This window comes from Theropithecus gelada, chromosome 1, assembly GCF_003255815.1.
Source record: "Theropithecus gelada isolate Dixy chromosome 1, Tgel_1.0, whole genome shotgun sequence".
Lineage (NCBI taxonomy): Eukaryota > Metazoa > Chordata > Mammalia > Primates > Cercopithecidae > Theropithecus > Theropithecus gelada.
Genome location: NC_037668.1, coordinates 142,604,601 through 142,623,981, shown reverse-complemented (window position 1 = coordinate 142,623,981; position 19,381 = coordinate 142,604,601). Strand labels below are relative to the sequence as shown.

The 19,381-nt window shown below is 36.7% G+C and overlaps 1 protein-coding gene and 1 non-coding gene across 4 annotated transcripts in view; one reads left to right on the top strand and one right to left on the bottom strand.

Annotated features, from left to right (window-relative positions):
* The window catches only part of DISP1 (dispatched RND transporter family member 1), a 198,749-nt gene that overhangs the window by 91,859 nt on the left and 87,509 nt on the right, over positions 1–19,381 (top strand). For 2 of the 3 annotated variants that reach the window (XM_025368557.1, XM_025368575.1), the window contains exon 2: positions 3,654–3,738. The exons of the other annotated variant lie outside the window; for it this stretch is intronic. The gene's annotated coding sequence lies outside the window, so the exon portion shown is untranslated. The remainder of the gene's footprint in view (positions 1–3,653; positions 3,739–19,381) is intronic. 3 annotated transcript variants of the gene reach the window in all.
* LOC112616447 lies at positions 14,132–14,235 on the bottom strand. The gene has a single exon (XR_003117637.1). It is a non-coding gene; the product is annotated as a small nucleolar RNA U13 (small nucleolar RNA).

The following is a 19,381-nucleotide window of genomic DNA, read 5'->3' as shown; positions in this document are numbered from 1 at the left end:
CAAATGAAAAAAATTAGCTGAGCATGGTGATGCATGCCTGTGGTTGCAGCTATTGGTAGGCCGAAGTGGGGGGATTTCTTGAGCCTGGGAAGTCAAGGCTGCAGTGAGCCATGATGCTGCCACTGCACTCCAGCCTGGGTGACAGAACACACTCTTGTCTCAAAAAAAAAAAAGAGGCCGGGCGCGGTGGCTCATGCCTGTAATCCCAGCACTTTGAGAGGCCAAGACGGGTAGATCACCTGAGGTCAGGAGTTTGAGACCAGCACGACCAAGATGTTGAAGCCCTGTCTCTACTAAAAATACAAAAATTAGCTAGGTGTGGTGGCGGGCGCCTGTAATCCCAGCTACTCCAGAGGCTGAGGCAGGAGAATTGCTTGAACCTAGGAGGTGGAGGTTGCGAGCTGAGACAGCGCCATTGCACTTCAGCCTGGGTGACAGAGTGAGACTCTGTCTCAAAAAAAAGGAAAGAAAAGTAAAAGGAAAAAGCAAGGTACAAAGTAGGAGAAAATATTTGTAATACAATATGTGACAAAGGGCTTGTATCTAGGATGTTGAAAGAACTCTTACATGACAAACAACTTTTAAAAGGCGAGCAAAGACTTGAAAAGACACACAAAGAAGATGTACAGATGGCCAATAAGCACATGAAAAGATGAGCATCATCATTAGTCATCAGGGAAATTATTTAAAACCCACAATGAGATACCATTTATAACTGCCAGAATGGCTAAAATGAAAAAGACCAAAGATTTCAAGTATCAGAGAGAATGAAGAACAAGTGTAAAATGGCATAACCACTTGGAAAGTTTTGGAGTTTCTTAGTCAGCATGCATGTACCTTATGACCCAGTAATTCCCTACATACATGAAAACATGTGCCCACAAAAAGACGTACTTATGAGTGTCCATGTCAATCTTACTCGTAATAGCCCCAAACTGAAAACAATCTAAGTATCCATGAATAGGGAAGTGGACAAACAAAATTTGATATAATCATTCAGTGGCATACTCCTCAGCAATGAAAAGACAGTGTGGATGAATCTTATAGATATCTGTTGAATAAAAGACTAGGCACAAAAGAGTATATATTATATGTATTATGTGGTTCCATTTAGGAAGTTCTAGAGCAGGCAAAACTATGATGATAGAAATTAGATCAGAGGTTGTCTGGGATGGGATATAGTGGGGAGATTACTACAAAGGGGTACAAGAGAACTTTGGTGGTGATGGAAATATTTTATAACTTCATTGAGGTTGTGGTTTCATGGATGCATCTATTCATTGTCAAAACTCATTGCACTATGTGTTTAAAATTTGTACATTTTATTGTATATAAATTATACCTCAAAGTTGTTTAGAAATAAAAACATGAAACTTTAAAAAATAATGAAAAATATTGTTAGCATATAGTTTTGTATCCTTTTTAAAAGCCTTTGTCAGCTAAATTTATGGGGATTTGTACTGTATTTCTAGGATACTTTATTAAGCTTTCTAGGTGGCAGTTCAATGAACCTGTCATTAATAATTTCATTTTGCACCTAATGGTTGTGGTTATATGTAGAAATAATGAGCTAAGCCTTATTCCCTCAGGGAAACATTTCTTAACATCTATCACTTTCACTTTCACTTGAATGTTTTTATTTTAAAAATACATACCAGTTTTATTATATTTACTTTTCTGTATGTACAGAGGCAAGTACTTGGTGTTTTAAACATACATGTAATGTAAAAACATGTACATGTCCATTTCAGATTTATTTTCAAAAAGATATTCCCCATCGAATCTGAATCATAGGAATATTTAAGTCTTAAATCTTCCCAGTAAGTAGTACATTTTTACTGTAATTTTTTCCCCTGCTTTGTATCTTGATATCCTCCCGATGAACTGGTGACATCTGATATTCACTAGTCATGTTCGTTGAGGAAAAATGTTCGTTGAGGAAAAACATACACTTTCTTATTAAATCTACTTATCTGTGAAGTTTTGGTCAGGGATTTTAGCTTTTAGTATGTGGATTATGTCTTACAGTATGTGGAAGAAATTTAACTGCAGGGATACAAACATTGTTTTGGGTGGAAAAAGCCTGCACTAGCAGATGTAGTATAAAAGTTGAAGCCAGTATCAAAGTGTCTTTTTCAGAAGTGGTAAATAGATTTTTTTTTAAACACTGAGATCATAGAGCCAATTGTTGGGGAGGGAACACAGTTACTGAAGTATCAACTTTGTTTTTGTGTGGCCTAGAGTGTTCTTAAAGAGTAAAAGTGATTTTGTTGAAAAACAAATGGAAAATTCTTAATTTGTAACTCTTGAAACTTCCTGCCAAAAATTTTTTGAAGTGTTCCTTCATTTGTTCACATTCAGGAATATATTAATACACTTATCCCTTAAACCATTTTACATATTGAGTACCTATGTGCCATGTACCATTGGTTTTTTTTTTTAATTTCAACTTTTATTATAGATTAAAGTGTACACATTCAGGTTTGTTACTTGGGTAAACTGAGGCTTGGGGAATTTAATAATAACAGAATTTTTTTGAATTAAAAGATGCCTAATGGTTTAAAACATTTTCAAATGTGTCACTGACATGACCCACACGACAGTTTACTGCACTTGGCAGGAAGATACTGTTTTCAGTGTTTAATAGATAAAGTATGAGGCTGCTTTCAGGGTTTGGTTATATTACTTATTTTCATTGCCTTATGTCTACTGTATATCTCAGCTAAACTTCATGACTAGTTTAAATTATCTCTCTAGTTGATATACTTGGGCCCTGATCTGGTTTACTTGTGCACACACCTAACATGAAGTTATTTTAACCTTGTGACATTTAATCTTTAATGTTTCTGGAGAAAAGAATTAAATACCTTTTTACAAAATAAATTATGAATACCTTTTAAGCAGCTTCTATTTGAAATAACACTTTATATAAATATAGGAATATATAACATTCTTATGTAAGAATACTTTGTATGGATATAGTCCTTTATCTTTTTGATTCCTACAGCAAGGCCATGAGAAAACCAAGGCTCACAGAAATTACATTTAATACAGTCTTTCCATGTCATTGTACTGCCTCCCCCAAATTTCAGCCTGTTTGAATTTGGGGGAGGGGTTGTGAGGGGAGAAAGAAAATAGTCTCAGGTTCTAACATAGGATATTTAAAACATTTTTAAAAGTTGCTTGTTTTCAGTATCTGCCAGAGAAATAATCAGAACATGTCTTCTTAGTTGATGAATTATCATGGGTGATTTTCAAGTTGGTGAAATGGTTAAGAGTAATTAAATAAATGGTTGAGAGTATTTTGGGCATTAAATGCTAACTTTTATGTGCATCAGGTAGTCAAAATAAAATCTCCATCTTAATTATGTCCTCACTGCAAAGGGTGAGGGTCTTGTTTGATATTGTCTGGCTTACAGAATTGAGATTGTTTAACCTAGAGCAAGAGGAAATTTTTTTTTTTTAAGAGATGAGATCTTGTGCTGTTGTCTAGACTGTAGTGCAGTGGCATGATTATAGTTCACTGCAGCCTCAAATTCCTGGACTCAAGGGATCCTCCTGCCTCAGTCCCCTGAATACTTGGGATTACAGGCATGAGCTACCACACCTACCTCAGCAAGAGCAAATTTTTCTTTTTTTTTTTTGTTTGACAGGGTCTCACTCTTGCCCAGGCTGGCCTTGAACTCCTGGGCTCAAGCCATCTATCTGCCTTGACCTCCCAGAGTGTTGGGATTACAGGTATGAGCCACCATGCCTGGCCAGCAAGAGGAAGTTTAATGTTAAGTACTATGTAGAGCTGATTGTTCCCTTAATGAAAAATTTCTAAAAAATCATGATTTTGTTTTTAGCAACCCCAAAATGCTTCTGACTTCAAGAGTTCAAATAATTTTACTGTAAAGTTTAATAAAAGGCATAAGATATGCTGTGTAATTATGTAAACTGGTAAGATTAAAACAAGTAAAATACATGTAGTTTAGTTCTTAAAATCATCATATACATTTTCTTATTAACATTAATCAGTAGAATTGAGATTGAATATAGTACAGCAGTTATGAATTTAGGCTCTAGATTCAGACTGTCTAGGTTTGAATGTAAATTCTATCACTTTCTCATTGTATAACTAGGGACAACATTTTTAAGCCTTAGTTTTCTGATTGATAAAATGAGGATAATCTTAGTGCTTGCCTCTTTTGCTAAGAATGAGGATTAAAATGATATATGTGAAACCATTTATGTCATACATACCCATTCACATGATACAGTTAATTTGGATTGTCTATGTCAGTAGATGAGATACATAAAAAAGAAAATCCAGTTGATGAGTAGTTTTGACATTATTGCATACTTAATTTGTGGATTTTCAGTGCTTCTGTTTTCTTTTTTCTGTTGGAGATCCTACTGAGTAATCAATTAATTATGATATGGAAAAGTAATGATCCTCAACACATTTGTAAACTATATACTTGGATAATCGGAAAAACTGAAACTTAACTGTACTTATGCTTTGAATTAAAATAGCAACAACCAAAATACCCAGAACATACTTTTAAGGCAGGATAATAACTCATCTGACAAATTAGAGATAGGAGATCAAGATGAAGGTGGTGAAGTCAATGATGTTTTTAGTTGATTGCAGTATGATCTCCATCAAGTTGACTATTATTTTTACTAATATATGAACAGAGTGATGAGTGGGAGCTAAAGTTAGGTACTTTGTGGGGAAATCTATGCACTATTTCTAAGGAGCTGTAGGACTGAGAAAGGTATTTTACTTGTTTTGTGTTGTTTTTAAAATGAGAAAAAAGCATATTTGTATGCTGTTGGGAATGATCCAACAGAGAGGGAAAATGAGAAAGATAAGAAGTATTTGATGGTCTTGTTGAGTAGATGAGAGGAATTGGAATATAGTACACAAATAGATTATTTTTAGAAGTGAGGACAGATTATCTCTAGAAACATGCAGGACTGCAGAAAACTAACCCACAAACAGATACTGGTGGGTGAATCGCTCTGGTGGTGATAAATTGTGGAAGTTCTCTTCTGATTGCTTGTGTATTCTTACTGTATTCTTAGTGAAGTAGGTCATGAGCCAAGCTTGAGGATGAAGGATTCGTGAGAGATTTGAGGAGCCAGGAAAGCATATGAAATAGATATCTGAAAGAAAAGGAGAAAGTATTAACAGTGACTAGAAACAAAAAATAGGTTTTCTACCAAGAATGAAAATGAAGATTGAAAATTAACTTCTAATAGATGACAAAGGCAATGGAATAATACCTTTAAAGTACTAAGGGAAATAATTTAAGGGTAAGAGTGAAAAACAAAGATATTTGGGGACCTGCAGAGGCTGAGGATGTAATACTTATAGATTTTTGTTCGTTTGTTTTTGTTTTTGAGATGGAGTCTCACTCACTCTGTCACCTGGACAGGAGTGCAGTGGCACAATCTCTGCTCAGTGCAACCTCTACCTCCCAGGTTCAAGTGGTTCTCTTGCCTCAGCCTCCTGAGTAGCTGGGATTACAGGCATCACCACCACACCTGGCTAATTTTTGTATTTTCAGTAGAGACGGAGTTTCACCATATTGGCCAGGCTGGTCTGGAACTCCTGACCTCCAGTGATCCACCTGCCTTGGCCTCCCAAAGTGCTGGGATTATGGGTGTGAGCCACTGGCCAATACTCATAGATTTTTGTCGGAAATGCTACAGAAGCATATACTTCACTAAAAGGAAATTGAACCCAGATGGAAAGTGTCAGCTATAAGAATCAAAATGAGCAAAGAAATGGGTATTTTGGTATGTCTAAATACATATTATAAAAAGTAAATACTAAATTTATATATGTAAATATATTTACTAGGATATTGGATAACTTGGGATGTCTGTTTTAATATAACCAATTGCTTATTTTTTCTTTCCCTTTGTGATGAGAGGGAAAACAAAGTTCTGCCGACTGTTTTTAAAGAGCTCAGATTTTTTAAGCTGGCTTTGTGATCACTGTTTAAGAACTTTAGATGTAGTGTGACCTTAATCTACACTATGTAAATTAGATGGTATCATAGATATTTGACATTGCCTTTCAAGTACACTAAAGATTACTAGTCTAAATTCTTTATGAATCAGATACCTAAGCCATTCCTAGGTTCTGAGGTGTCTACTCACAGGTTAGGGAAGAGAACTACTTCTGTGCATTAGAAGACTTATGTTTGGGTCTTTCCTCAGAAGGAGGCAGTAGAGTGCATAAACATCAAATTTGTGCTTAAATACATTTTATTTTTATTTTAATCTGCTTCAGTGTTTGTATGGCAGCCTTACTTAGATCAAATAAAACCTAGCATATGAGCTGTGTACTCCTGCCATTCAAATTCCTTTTATGGAAAAGAAAAATAGTCTTCTTATTCATTTCCCTAATCGGGAAGGATGAAGCTAATAGTTATTGGACAAAAGCTGAAAAAATATTCTCTTGTCCATGTAAAGGTTTAGACATCTTTTAAAACCAGTACCTGCCAATGTGAGGTTTTTAATGTATTTTACATTTCCAAAATTAAAAAGTAATCTCCAAGATGGTCTGAACTACTTGTTAGATAGAAAATATATTTGTGTGAGCTTCTGAAGCCTCTGCGCTTAAGTAGTCATTCAGTCTTCACTATTACATCATAAGTCATTACTAAGCCTTTTGTTCTGAGCTATACTGAAGATGTTATTTATATAGAAACATACTTACAGATGTTTTCAGTATCATTTAGTACATTAATTAGTATTCATGATGTTAAAAAGAGACTAAAGTTTATTTCTGAGAGCTTCTCTCTTAATATGACATGTTATATAAATTTAGAAACGGTAATTTATCTTTAGTTTATTCAGAGACTCTTTTTTTTGTTTGTTTGTCTTGAGATGAAGTCTTGCTCTTTCGCCCAGGCTGGAACATAGTAGCACAATCTCAGCTCACTGCAACCTCTGCCTGGCAGATTCAAGCAATTCTTCTACCTCAGTCTCCTGAGTAACTGGGACTACAGGCACACACCACCATGCCTGGCTAATTTTTGTATTTTTAGTAGAGACAGGGTTTCACCATATTGGCCAGGCTGGTCTTGAACTCCTGACCTCATGATCTGCCCGCCTCGGTCTCCCAAAGTGCTGGGATTATAGGCGTGAGCCACTGCCCCGGCCTCATATTTTAACTAATAATTTCCAGTCATTTGATTATATTTTTGGAATATTTTTACTTTCAAAAACTGTATTTGTTACCAGAAAGACATAAAAACTACTCACGATGCAAATATGCATGCTAGTAAATACAAAACAGATCATTTATTTCGGGACTGATTTTATTGACTTTTTAGGTGAGGATTCTATTATTAATAGATCTTAAATAAGAAAGAAGTAACTATCATAAACCGATTTAAGAACAAGTTGGAGCATAAAAACACTAAAAATAACATGGATTATGATGTATTAAGTGTTCTCCAGTTAAAATATTATTTTATAAACAGTTAAATAATTTAAGAAATATTTCTTCCCTTAAATGTTAGTTCTACATCAGACTAGTCTCAGATGCATATTAATAATGCTCAGAATGGAAAACATACACCTGTGGTAAAAGAATATGTCATGGTAAATATGTTTACACAGCTGTGTGGTAATGTTAGTTATTACAGAGTACATTTGCAGAATCATGTAATGAGCCTCATTTTCAAACAACCATTAACTTTGGCTTAGAAATGGCTAATTAAAGAATAACTTCATTTTTCAAATGCAGACTGTACAAACAATATATAGCATCACTGTAGCTGTCTTCTTAACTGAACATATAAATTTGATTGTAAGTATATGTTGGCTAATTTCGAGGAAATTCAAACTTCTTATAAGACTATTTCTTATTTATAATTTATACTTTCATTGCATATAATGCCTACTCTTTTAGTACTAGACTGAGTTTCCATTAAACTTTATTGCACTTACATGGATTCTTCTGTCAAGCTTCAATAAAATTATAAGATTGACTTAATTGGGTCTATCTGAAAGCTTCCTTTATCATTAATAAATTTTATTTATTCCATGGGGTTATTAGTCTTGGACAACTTGTATGACTTCATTGAAACTTGTTCTAGAATATGAATAAATATTATTTAAAAATTAAGCATGAGTAAAAGCAAATTTTAAAATATTGTCATAGGACTTTGAGGATTTACTCAAGAGTGCATAAAATGTTACCGTGAACTATGTATTGCTGTAGTGCTATCTGTAAAAATATGCTGTCTAAAAAGTTTAACAAGCAGTGGGTGGTTTCATCCATTCATCTCACTTTGGAGCACCTGCTAGGTAAACTCCAGAAACATCAAGAAGGAAGGCTTGTTTCCTGCCCTCAAGTATTTTAGTTTCCTTCTACTGAACGTCAACGTTTAACTACCAGCAGTTACTTTTTTTAAAACCTACCGCTTGAGAGGAAGATCCTGCAAGTGTATTCAACATATAAATAGTGGCATCTTTATTAGACCCGTAGCTCTTTTTAGAGCTCTCTAAAATGGATATTAAGTTACAAGAAGACCAGGAAAGAAAATATAACAGATTCGTGGCATACTTATTTCCACTCCTGGAAAAAACAGTTTGATGTGCTTTGGGGGTACTTTTTTCTTGTTTGAACAATTTAACTTCTAAGGTGGATACAAAGTTGTCAGAGGCGTTTGAACCAGAGCAACTCCATCTTAAATAGGGACTGGGTAAAATAAGGCTGGGATCTGCTGGGCTGCATTCCCAGGAGGTTGAGGCATTCTTAGTCACAGGATAAGACAGGAGGTCGGCACAAGATACTGGTCATAAAGACCTTGCTGATAAAACAGTTGCAATAAAGAAGCTGGCCAAAACCTGCCAAAACCAAGACAGTGATGAGAGTGACCTCTGGTCGTCCTCACTGTACACTCCCACCAGCGCCATGACAGTTTACAAATGCCATGGCAACATCAGGAAGTTACCCTATATGGTCTAAAAAGGGGATGCATGAATAATCCACCCCTTGTTTCGCATATAATCAAGAAATAACCATAAAAATGAGCAACCAGCAGCCCTCTGGGCTCCTCTGCCTATGAGAGTAGCCATTCTTTTATTCCTTAATAAACTTGGTTTCTTGATAAACTTGCTTTCACTTTGCTTTGTGGATTTGCCTCTAATTCTTGCTCAGACCCAAGAACCCTCCCTTAGGGTCTGGATCAGTACCCCGTTGAGTAAAGTCATGAGGTGTTTGGAGTTGATTTAAGGTTAGTCATGGAAGATTTTGACCTTGGTCTTTTTTCACACCACTTAGCATGGTGACTAACACATAGCAAGTACTTCATAAATATTTATTGAATGAATGAATGAGTAAATAAATAAGGATTGATAAAATAGTGGCCATTGATTTGCAGAAAAGGAGAGCCTTCTAGCAGAGGGAGAACTGAGGCAGGATTGTTGTGGAGGCAGGATTGTTGTGAACCGGTTTGCTAGGTTGGTCAAGAGATGAGCTCAGGATAAATGAGGATTCTAATAATCAGAAGGACTTCCATGTTAAACTCAATTCACTTTAGTATGAGAGCCCTGGGTCATGAATGTCTAGTCTAAGTAAAATTAGTTTTATTAACTCTACAGGAGTAAAACGGGGTAGAAACTAGAGCAGAGATTCTCCAAGTGTGGTCCCACACCCAGCAGCTTTAGCATTATCTGGGAGCTTGTTAGAAATGCAAATTCTAGGGCCAACCCAGAACTACTAAATGGGAATTTCCCGGTGAGGAGCGAGGAGGAGGGAGACTCAGCAACCTGTGTTTTAGTGGGCCCTTCAAGGGATTCTGATATCCTTAGGCTAACATTTGAGAACCACTGGGCTGGAGGAGGAAAATCAGGTACCAGGTAAAAGCAGTGAGATTAGAGATTATAGAAGAGATCATTACTAAGATTATTTCCAACTGTAAACTGAATGATTTAAAGAGTTGATTATGGCTGGGTGCAGTGGCTCGTGCCTGTAATCCCAGCACTTTGGGAGGCCGAGGTGGGTGGATCACGAGGTCAGGAGTTTGAGACCAGCCTGACCAACATGGTGAAACCCGGTCTCTACTAAAAATACAAAAATCAGCCAGGTGTGGTGGCATAAGCCTATAATCCCAGCTACCCAGGAGGCTGAGGCAGGAGAATTGCTTGAACCCTGGAGGCGGAGGTTGCAGTGAGCTGAAATTGTGCCATTGCACTCCAGCCTGGGCAACAGAGCAAGATTCCGTCTCAAAATAAATAAATAAATACATAAAATAAAATAAAGATTTGATTATTTAGTATGGCTGTGCAGGGATGATTAATCATTGGATGTACAGAGTTTTTTTTAAAAAAAATAGAGATGTTTGCACTTTGGTGGAGAACCATTAGGCTTTCAGCTTCATGGGTGGAAGAACTCATTTTTACCAGTTACCCAAAAGTAACTGGAAAGTACAATGTCAATTTATTGTGTATAGTAGATTAAAAAAACTGGCTCAAATCAGAACAGTACACTTTCATTTGGTATGTTGATTATCTTAGAAGATAAAGTTATCAATCAAAGAGGTGGTGTGCTGAAGGATCACTTGAACACAAGAGTTTGAAGTTACCATGAGCTATGATCATGCCACTGCACTCTAGCCTGGGTGACAGAATGAGACCCTGTCTGTAAAAAAATTTTTAAAAACAGGTTGTGTGAGGAACAGATAATTAAATCAGAGGCAGTTGGATCTTTTTTTTTGAGATGGAGTCTTGCCCTGTCGCCCAAGCTGGAGTGCAGTGGCGCGATCTTGGCTCACTGCAACCTCTGCCTCCCAAATTCTCCTGCCTCAGCCTCCCGAGTATCTGGGATTACAGATGCCTGCCACCATGCCCAGCTAATTTTTGTATTTTTAGTAGAGATGGGATTTCACCATGTTGGCCAGGCTGGTCTAGAATTCCTGACCTCTTGATCTGCCCACCTTGGCCTCCCAAAGTGCTGGGATTACAGGCGTGAGCCACTGTGCTTGGCCTGGATGTTCTTAAACAATATTTTAATTGAAATCAATAACCTAGTGAATTTATTTTCTTCATAGCATAAATATGTCAGTGTAAAATAAGTAGAAGCCTTTTCCAGATGCAAAGACAATATTTTTCTAATCACTACAGAAGATACCCTGATTAATTTTTAGTTTTTGACTCTTTGCTTTAAAAAAAACCAAGAATTCATGGAGATTATTATTTTTCTCTTTGTGATGTTGATATACTACACTTTGTAAATTTATTGTATCGTGGTGCTGTTTGGGATACGCCTCATTCTTCCTTAGAATACGCACAAAAGACTTGGGATGGGTTACTTCTGAGGATGATGTGGGCTGCATGGGTCAAAACCATTCAAGTTGATTCATGTTCATTTCAGTTTTTGATTCAAGATAAACATCTTTTAGAATTCTATAATTGTATTGAATTATATCCTGAATCATATTAAATTATATTGTATATATAGATACACATTTATATCTATAAATGTATTGAATTCTATAATTCAATAATGTATGTAGAGAACAGAGGAAGTCAGAAAGAGATGTGTCAACACTGTGTATGATTTATACCTATCAGCTCCCTGGTTTTCTTAAAATTGTAACTGAAGCTCATTATGAATAACCCTGGATTATTACATTCATTTGGATAAGATGGACAGTATGGTTGTTATAAATCAAAGCAAGTAAAACCTATATGCCACTAGGATTGTTTATGAATGTGTTATTTCTCTTGTTATTCAGGATCCCATTGACATGTTTGCATATATGCACATTTACTTGAACTTATGTAAAAATTATCAGCATTTATCAACTCTTCTATAGTCAGCACCATGCTGAGCACCCCAGTGTCAAGGAGGAACACAGGAGAGTTCCAGTCAGGTGGCTCCATGAAGGTCTTGTTTCAGCACCATATCCCACATGGCAACAAAAGGATATACAAGATAAAACTAAAACGACATACCTAGTCTCAAAATCAAGACAAACATCTCTAAGGACCAGGAGGTGACCAGAAATAGAAAGTGATAAGTAGCCCTGGAACTCTGAGACTGCCAAGCTCCTGGCCAGAAGCAGAAAGTTGCTTAACTACCCCTCAGCCGCTTCTCAGGAGAGGGGGGAGCTCTTGCCTGAAGGAAGGGATGGAAGCCAGGAGAATCCTTCCCCCTGCCTGTTTTCCATCATTGACACTAAAATGTTAGCTGCCAGCTCTGCCTGGGGCTGTGGTCTTACTGTAAGCTGTGAACTAAGAGGCAAAAGTAGGATAAAAACAAAGTTTAGTGACCAGAAACTGAAAAAGTGGTCTGCTGATTCTGTAATATCCCTAAGGCCATCCTTCTAAACTATTATTCAAGGATGAGGCTGGGCGCAGTGGCTCACGCCTGTAATACCAACATATTGGGAGACCAAGGTGGGAGGATTGCTTGAGCGCAGGAGTTCAAGACCAGCCTGAGCAACATGACAAAACCCCGTCTCTATAAAAAAAAAAAAAATTAGCAGATATGGTGGTATGTACCTGTAGTCCCAGCTACTCAGGAGGCTGAGGTGGAAGAATCACCTGAGCTGGAGAAGTCGAGGCTACAGTGAGCCATGATCGCACTATGGCACTCCAGCCTGGGGGTCAGAGTAAGACCCTGTTTCCAAAAAACAAACAAAAAGGGATGAGGACAAAATTAAGACATTTAAAAATATGTAGCATAAGAGTATAAGAGTATTTACCATTTACATAACCTTTCTAAAAGAAATACTAAATGGTGCACTCGGTAGGAAAAAATGTCCCAGAGGGAAGGTGTGGTGAGCTTAGAAAATAATAGTGAAATTGACTGAGATGTTAGAAGTGTAAGTAGTCATTTCTTGTATTTGAAAATGTGTGAACACGATTTGTTCAATTATAGCATTAATTAAACTACAAAAAATAAGCTCTTAAGATAATGCAAATGTCTAATATGTCCAATAGGACCTTGTTGTTAGGTAAGCAAAAGAGAGAATGACTTCTGAGTCAAAACAATCTAAACAGAGAAAAGGAAATTTAGGTATACCTTGAAGAAATATGTAGGATTTACCTTTGTCAATCTCATTGGAGACTGCAGTGAATAGGAGCAATGTGACCAAATCGCATTTAGGTAGTGATGTTTATGACTCATTTTGAGGGTAGTTTGGCCAGGGTTTATGGAAGAGAGTGATTGGGGAGGTTATTTTGAACCTTTTGGAGTAGGCACTGGGGTATCTGTATTGAGATCAATGAGATGGTATCCTTTTTAGCTGACTTTTTTCCTAGGCAAGCCCTAGTAATTTGTCTTCTCTAAATGAGCAACATATGTATCTTTAGGAAATTCATAGTAATTGTCTTCAGGGCTTTCTTTTTTTGGTAAAATGCCATATTCTCAAGTTGTGTTTTTTTTTTTTTTTTTTTTTTGATGATTAGCTTAGATAATTTGAAAGGCTCTACCTCTTTGTGTTATATCAGCTTTGGTTAAAAGCTGTTTTTCGCTTTGTTCCTTGGTTAATCCTTAGACTGAATGAAGGCCAATTAGATATTAGTATAAAGTAAGTGATATCATAGCATCAGAGAGAATCTTCTGTGAACCAGAGCCTGTTGCTGCTTCCAATTTGTATTGTCTAGGGAACAAAGGGTATCTTTGCACCAAAGAGACTGGGAGAAGTTGGGATTTACCTTGCTTCAAGTATAAAACTGTAGAGCAAGGGTTAAGGAACTCTTAAAGGAGGGTGCCTTCTAGTACCCTTCTTTTCCCTCTTTCACAGATGGAAGAGATTTTTTTTTTTAACTTTTTTTTTTCTTTTTGAATCAGAGGTTTTTTTGCTCTTTTGTCCAGGCTGGACTGCAGTGGTGCAGTCATAGCTCATTGCAGCCTCAAACTCTCAGGAATTTCCTGGGATTGCTCAAACAATCCTCCTGCCTCAGCCTCCCAAATAGCTGAGCCTACAAGTGCATGCCACTACATCCAGGTAATTTTTTGTTTGTATGTGTACTTTTTTGTAGAGACAGGGTCTTGCTATGTTGCCAAGGCTGATTTCCAACTCGTGGCCCCAAGTCATCCTCCCGCCTCAGCCTCCCAGAGCACTAGAATTATTGGCATGAGCCACTATCTCTGGCCCATTTGTTTTCATATCAGACTGGTATTGTGCCAACATAGTAACAAGGTTTGAGGGAGGCACATCTCACACACCAGCATGAAAACCAAATCATCTTGCTTATGAACTACGAGTGGACTAGGAAGAGATTATTTTAATGAAGGAGTGAGATGGTGGGTGCCAACTTAAAGAATAGCAAGGAATTAAATAGGTGGTTGCAGCAGCCAGCACTCATGTGATCTTTGACCATGGGCTGGATGAAACTGACTCTTGTCTCTGGAATTCCCAGAAGTATCTTATTTTTCATAAGCTCTTACTAATGTGCTTTAACCAAGTTGCTATGTGTCCAGAATTGTAATGAATCTTTTGAGGTAAAAAGAAAAAAAATCAGTTGGAACTTGAAGAATAATGTTTGCAAGAGGGCTTAATCATATCTTCATATCTCTGCAAGTCATCTGTAGGTTTGCATAGAGTAGCAATTTGCACCATTTATGTATTTTTCTCTCAATAAATTGTTTTAGAAGCCAGATTACTTTGCAGCATAAAGCACCTACTTTTTCTTCTGACTTCCCTGTTTCCAGTGTTGTATTTTGTCCTCTCCCCTCAGTTTCCTCCTTTTCCCTCAGATTGCCTTAGCTTCTGCTTTGCTTATGTTCTTTCCACTATTTGAAGTGTATGTCATACATTTATCACCTTGATACTACTTATGGCTGTTTTCCTTTTCCCACATTTGCTTTACAGTCTGCCTTCTGTTACTTCCTTTCTTCATTCTCTCCTCCTCTATTTCTGTTTGCCTTGGTTTCCTCATTTGTTGAAATCTTTTTCTTAAAGGGGTTTCTTAAAGGTTAATTATCGTGGCTTGACTCATGGATTAATCGAAGTGTTTCTTTTTAACTTTAGTTTATTGTCAGGCCTTATTAGCCAGCAGAAGAATAAAGCCAGTCATAGTATATTCTTAAGTTTGAGTAAATTTTTGTTGAACTTATTTGGTTATTTGAGGTTTCACTAAAGAATGTGAGCTAGAAAAATGACAGAGTGATAGGGGTGTGCTTTCATGTCTGAATATTGACCTGTGATGTAGTGGGAACAAGAATGAAGCATAGTTGCCATATGCAGTGATATGATCTTGGAATATGAGACAATTTGCACTCTCAACCTGCACGACTAGATATTTACAGCAGGAATGCTAAAATGAAAACAAAAACAAGAAATTTGTACTGGAAAAAACTTCTAATTAGACTTTAAAGTTTTGGAATATAGTAAAAAAAATAGTGACTGGAACTTAGTAAATTAGAAAGGTTTGTTTTGATGTGAGAAGTATGGCCAGTACCCCACCTTCTTGGTACTTGGTAGTTGCTTGTATTCTCTTTAAAGATGTACCTATACAATAGTTAGAAGTGAAATATAATATTAAGACCAAATTATTTTATAGAATATTAACAAATTAAGCAAATAAATTAGGTTTTATTTTTATAGATAAAACCATTCACTTTTATATATCAAAATGCTAGCTTGCACGTATCAATATAGAGATGTTACTGTTAAATGATCTAGAATATGAACTTCCAAGTTAGAGTTTATTTGCAAAAGAAGTTGAATCATAAAATATCTAAATTACTTGAATTATATTTCCCTTGTAATCATTCTTCTATTTGCTTAGCAATAAGATATTATCTGTGATGGGCTTCCTTTTTCTCTTTACTCTCCGCTTTTACTCCTTAACTTTTTGTCTTTAAAAAAAGTTGCAAAGTATTAGCACTAAACATTCAGTAAAGGAGTAGATAAGGCTGGGCACGGTGTCCCACACCTGTAATACCAGCACTTTGGGAGGCCAAGATGGGAGGATCTCTTGAGACTAGGAGTTTGAAATAAGCCTCAGTAACATAACAAGACTACATCTGTACAAAAAAAAAAAAAAAAAAAAAAAGGAGTAAATAGGAATCTCTAAGTATTATTTATCTTTGAAATAACTTTTATAAAATTTGAGATTCAAACTCCTTGTTTGATACACTCTAAATCCAAGTGGGGGTAACTTGTTTTATTTCCAAATTTGTACTTAAGTGTGGGAATAGTTCATCTTTTTCAAATACATTCTAAATAAAAAAAAATGGGTAGGGTCTGCTTATATAACTCGTACTGTCATATATATATTATATATAATATATATATTATATATATATATCGGGGTTTTTTTGGTTTTTTTGTTTGTTTGTTTTTACCCAAGCTTACATAGGTTTTCTCTAATGCTAGGTGATCCGAAGGAAATCATTAAAATCTTTGGGTTGTTTGAAATTCCTTGCTTCTGTATTTGAAGTTAGTCTGGATCAAAGGGACCAGGATTTAAGTTTTTAAAGGAAACTTTTTAAAAATAAAAACTATTTTAGGGAGACTTATGTAAATACTCAGTTGAACTTTTCAAATATAGTACTTAAATCCAGAAATAAATGTGTATTACTATATACAAATTTAATTGCCTTCCAAAATATATTACACCAAAGGGATATTCATTTTATGCTTTGAAGTTGGGTTCAGAAAATTTTTTTTCGTGTGAACTGGTGATGTCTGTACATTGTTATTAATTTGGATTTTAAGTTTTCTTTGGAACAGTTCAAGGAGCTTTGTCTTTAGAAACAAGATGATATGTTACCAGGACCTGACCTCCTTTTTCATTCTCACCTCCCTCTTTCTTTCACTCATCCTCTTGAAAAGGTTATAGTCATTTATCACTGTGAGAATAGGCATTGCAAATACTATTATGAATATGAGACCATTATCCTTCCTTCCCTCCTCCCATCCCCAGAGATATGGTGAGAGATCTTGTAAAACTTAGTTTTCGGCAATGTCAAAAGGTGTGAATAAGTTAACATCATAGGCCAGGTGCGGTGGCTCACACCTATAATCCCAGCAATTTGAGAGGCCAAGGCAGGAGGATCTCTTGAGCCCAAGAAGTTTGAGACCAGCCTGGGCACCACAGCATGACCTCATCTCTACTAAAAATTAAAATTAAAATAATTAGCCGGGGATGGTGGCCTGCACCTGTAGTCCCAGGTATTCAGAAAGCTGAGGTGGGAGAATTGGTTGAGCCCAGGAGTTTGAGGCTGCAGTGAGCCATGATTGTACCACTGCAGTCCAGCTTGGGTGACACAGCAAGACTCTGTCATTCATTCATTCATTAAAAAGGAAGGAAGGAAAGGGAAAAAAAGATCATAATAACAATGACTGAGCATTTTTCGTATGCTCCTGGCTTTCTAAAATCTGAGTTCAGCTGTGGTTGTCCTGGACACTGTCTCTGAGTAGCCGTTGTCAGTGTATCAGTATCAACAGTAACCATCATTGCAAGTACAATCAGAGATTGGGAAAAGCAATTGTTTCCAAAAGTTATGCTTCTTTGATCTAAATCAATGGTACATTTTAGCTTTATGCAAGATTAGGGATTATTTTAGAGATTTATGACAATTCCATTTTTTCCTGCATAGGGGATCTGAGCTTGATCCTTGATGCTGGATTTGACTAACTCCCTGTAAAGCCAGAAGGGTGTAGGTGTGTATTACCAAGGCCTTACACTTGGCAAAGGAAGGAATGAATACTGCAATGCCTAATATCCCATAGGGATGGGAAGGAGGAGTGCATAACGTTCCTTCAGTGTGATTGAGGGCTGTGTTGACTGTGTGAGTAAGACAATGTGACTTGAAGATGTTAAGTAGAGTCCATACTTAGATCATTAGAATTCTTGGTCATTGACCAAGATATCCAGGAAAGCAAATAGTGTTGGGTGATTAACCAGGGCAGATGCCTTAATTTAGGAATGCAACAAAGAACTTACTAGTTTTCATTTCTCCAGCTCCTCAACTTTTTCTTTCATCTTTCATTCTTTTGTAGTATAAGGCATTGTCAGTGACAGATCTTTGCAAGGTCTAACACTGAATATTACTAACAGCATGGTCATAAATGTCTCTTCTGTTTCTCTTTAAGGCACAGGTTATCTTGTTGCTAACATAACTCAGAACTCTGATACCATGACCTGCTACTAAATAAAATACTTTCCTGCTATCAATGATTGTGTATGCTTACTTTTTGTTGTTGTTGATGCTTTGTAACCCAACTATTAGAATGCCCATCTCCTTTGGTGTTTCTTTGCAAATTCAGTGCCTGAACCAACACTTATAACCTATTTGTCATGGCAATTTTCATTATAAAATTAGGTAGTGAGTTGTTGTATAAAAATAGAAATGTTAGAATTCACTTTAAATGTTTACCCCCTTCATTTTTTGTCAAAAGTATAATGATCCTGGGTTGAGTACCTGGAACAGGTTAACTTGTGGATTTTTCTTCTCTAAAATATTTGAGGTTAAAGGTGCCTCTGATGACTGCTATGGGTTTTATCGAGCCCCAGTTATAGCATTCTGAGTCTTTTGGTTGTGCCCCAACATAGTAGCATACTTTATGGCACATATCTGGTCGCTTGATATGGGCATTGGGACAGCTGCCTTCTTGTGTTCACACTTCACAACACGAACTGGAGCATTTACTGATCCACACCCAGGAGGCTCATTCTGGCTAACAGCCCACGAAAGTCTACCATTTAGGGATGGTAATGGTCAGCTAGGACTTGCCTAGGCTTTCAGCATTGGAGTTTGCAATAAATGTGCGAAAGATGCCTTGGTCTTGAAGAGCCTGACTGTGGAGCATGCCGATCAGTTGTAATGAGTTTTGTTTCAGTGTTTTTGAAATGGCATTTGCTGAGCTTAGTGACATGCTGCCCTTCAATATGTTAGGATACCCTTTTGCCTTCTATGACTTAATTGTAGTTTCTAATGTATGTCATTTATAAATATATTCTTTCAGCCAGGCCTAAGTTTTGAGCATAACAACACATCCGTATTGATATATTTTCAAGGGTTTTTTAAGAGGCCTAAGTAAAATATTCTAGCACATTTCTCATACTCTTAAATTCTGATATAAATAAATATCCTTACTCCTGCCCATCTGTCATTACCTTATTTCTTATCTTTTCACAACCGTCTTGCAGAATTTTATTGTTGCAGGCTGAAAGAGTGAGGGTCGTGATCAACTCAGTATACCACTGGAGGCTATATGAGTAAACAGCAAACTGTTCTCATAAATGCAGAATATTGGCGAACTGACAAAACTGCGTCTGCCGCCCAGAAGGAATGCTGAGGGCAGCCATGCCCCAAGTGCAGTGTTTCTTGTGATTAGGCACATTTGAAGCCTGTTAGCAATAATGTGAACCTGTGATCAATCAAGCAGCTGACTAATTGTTATCT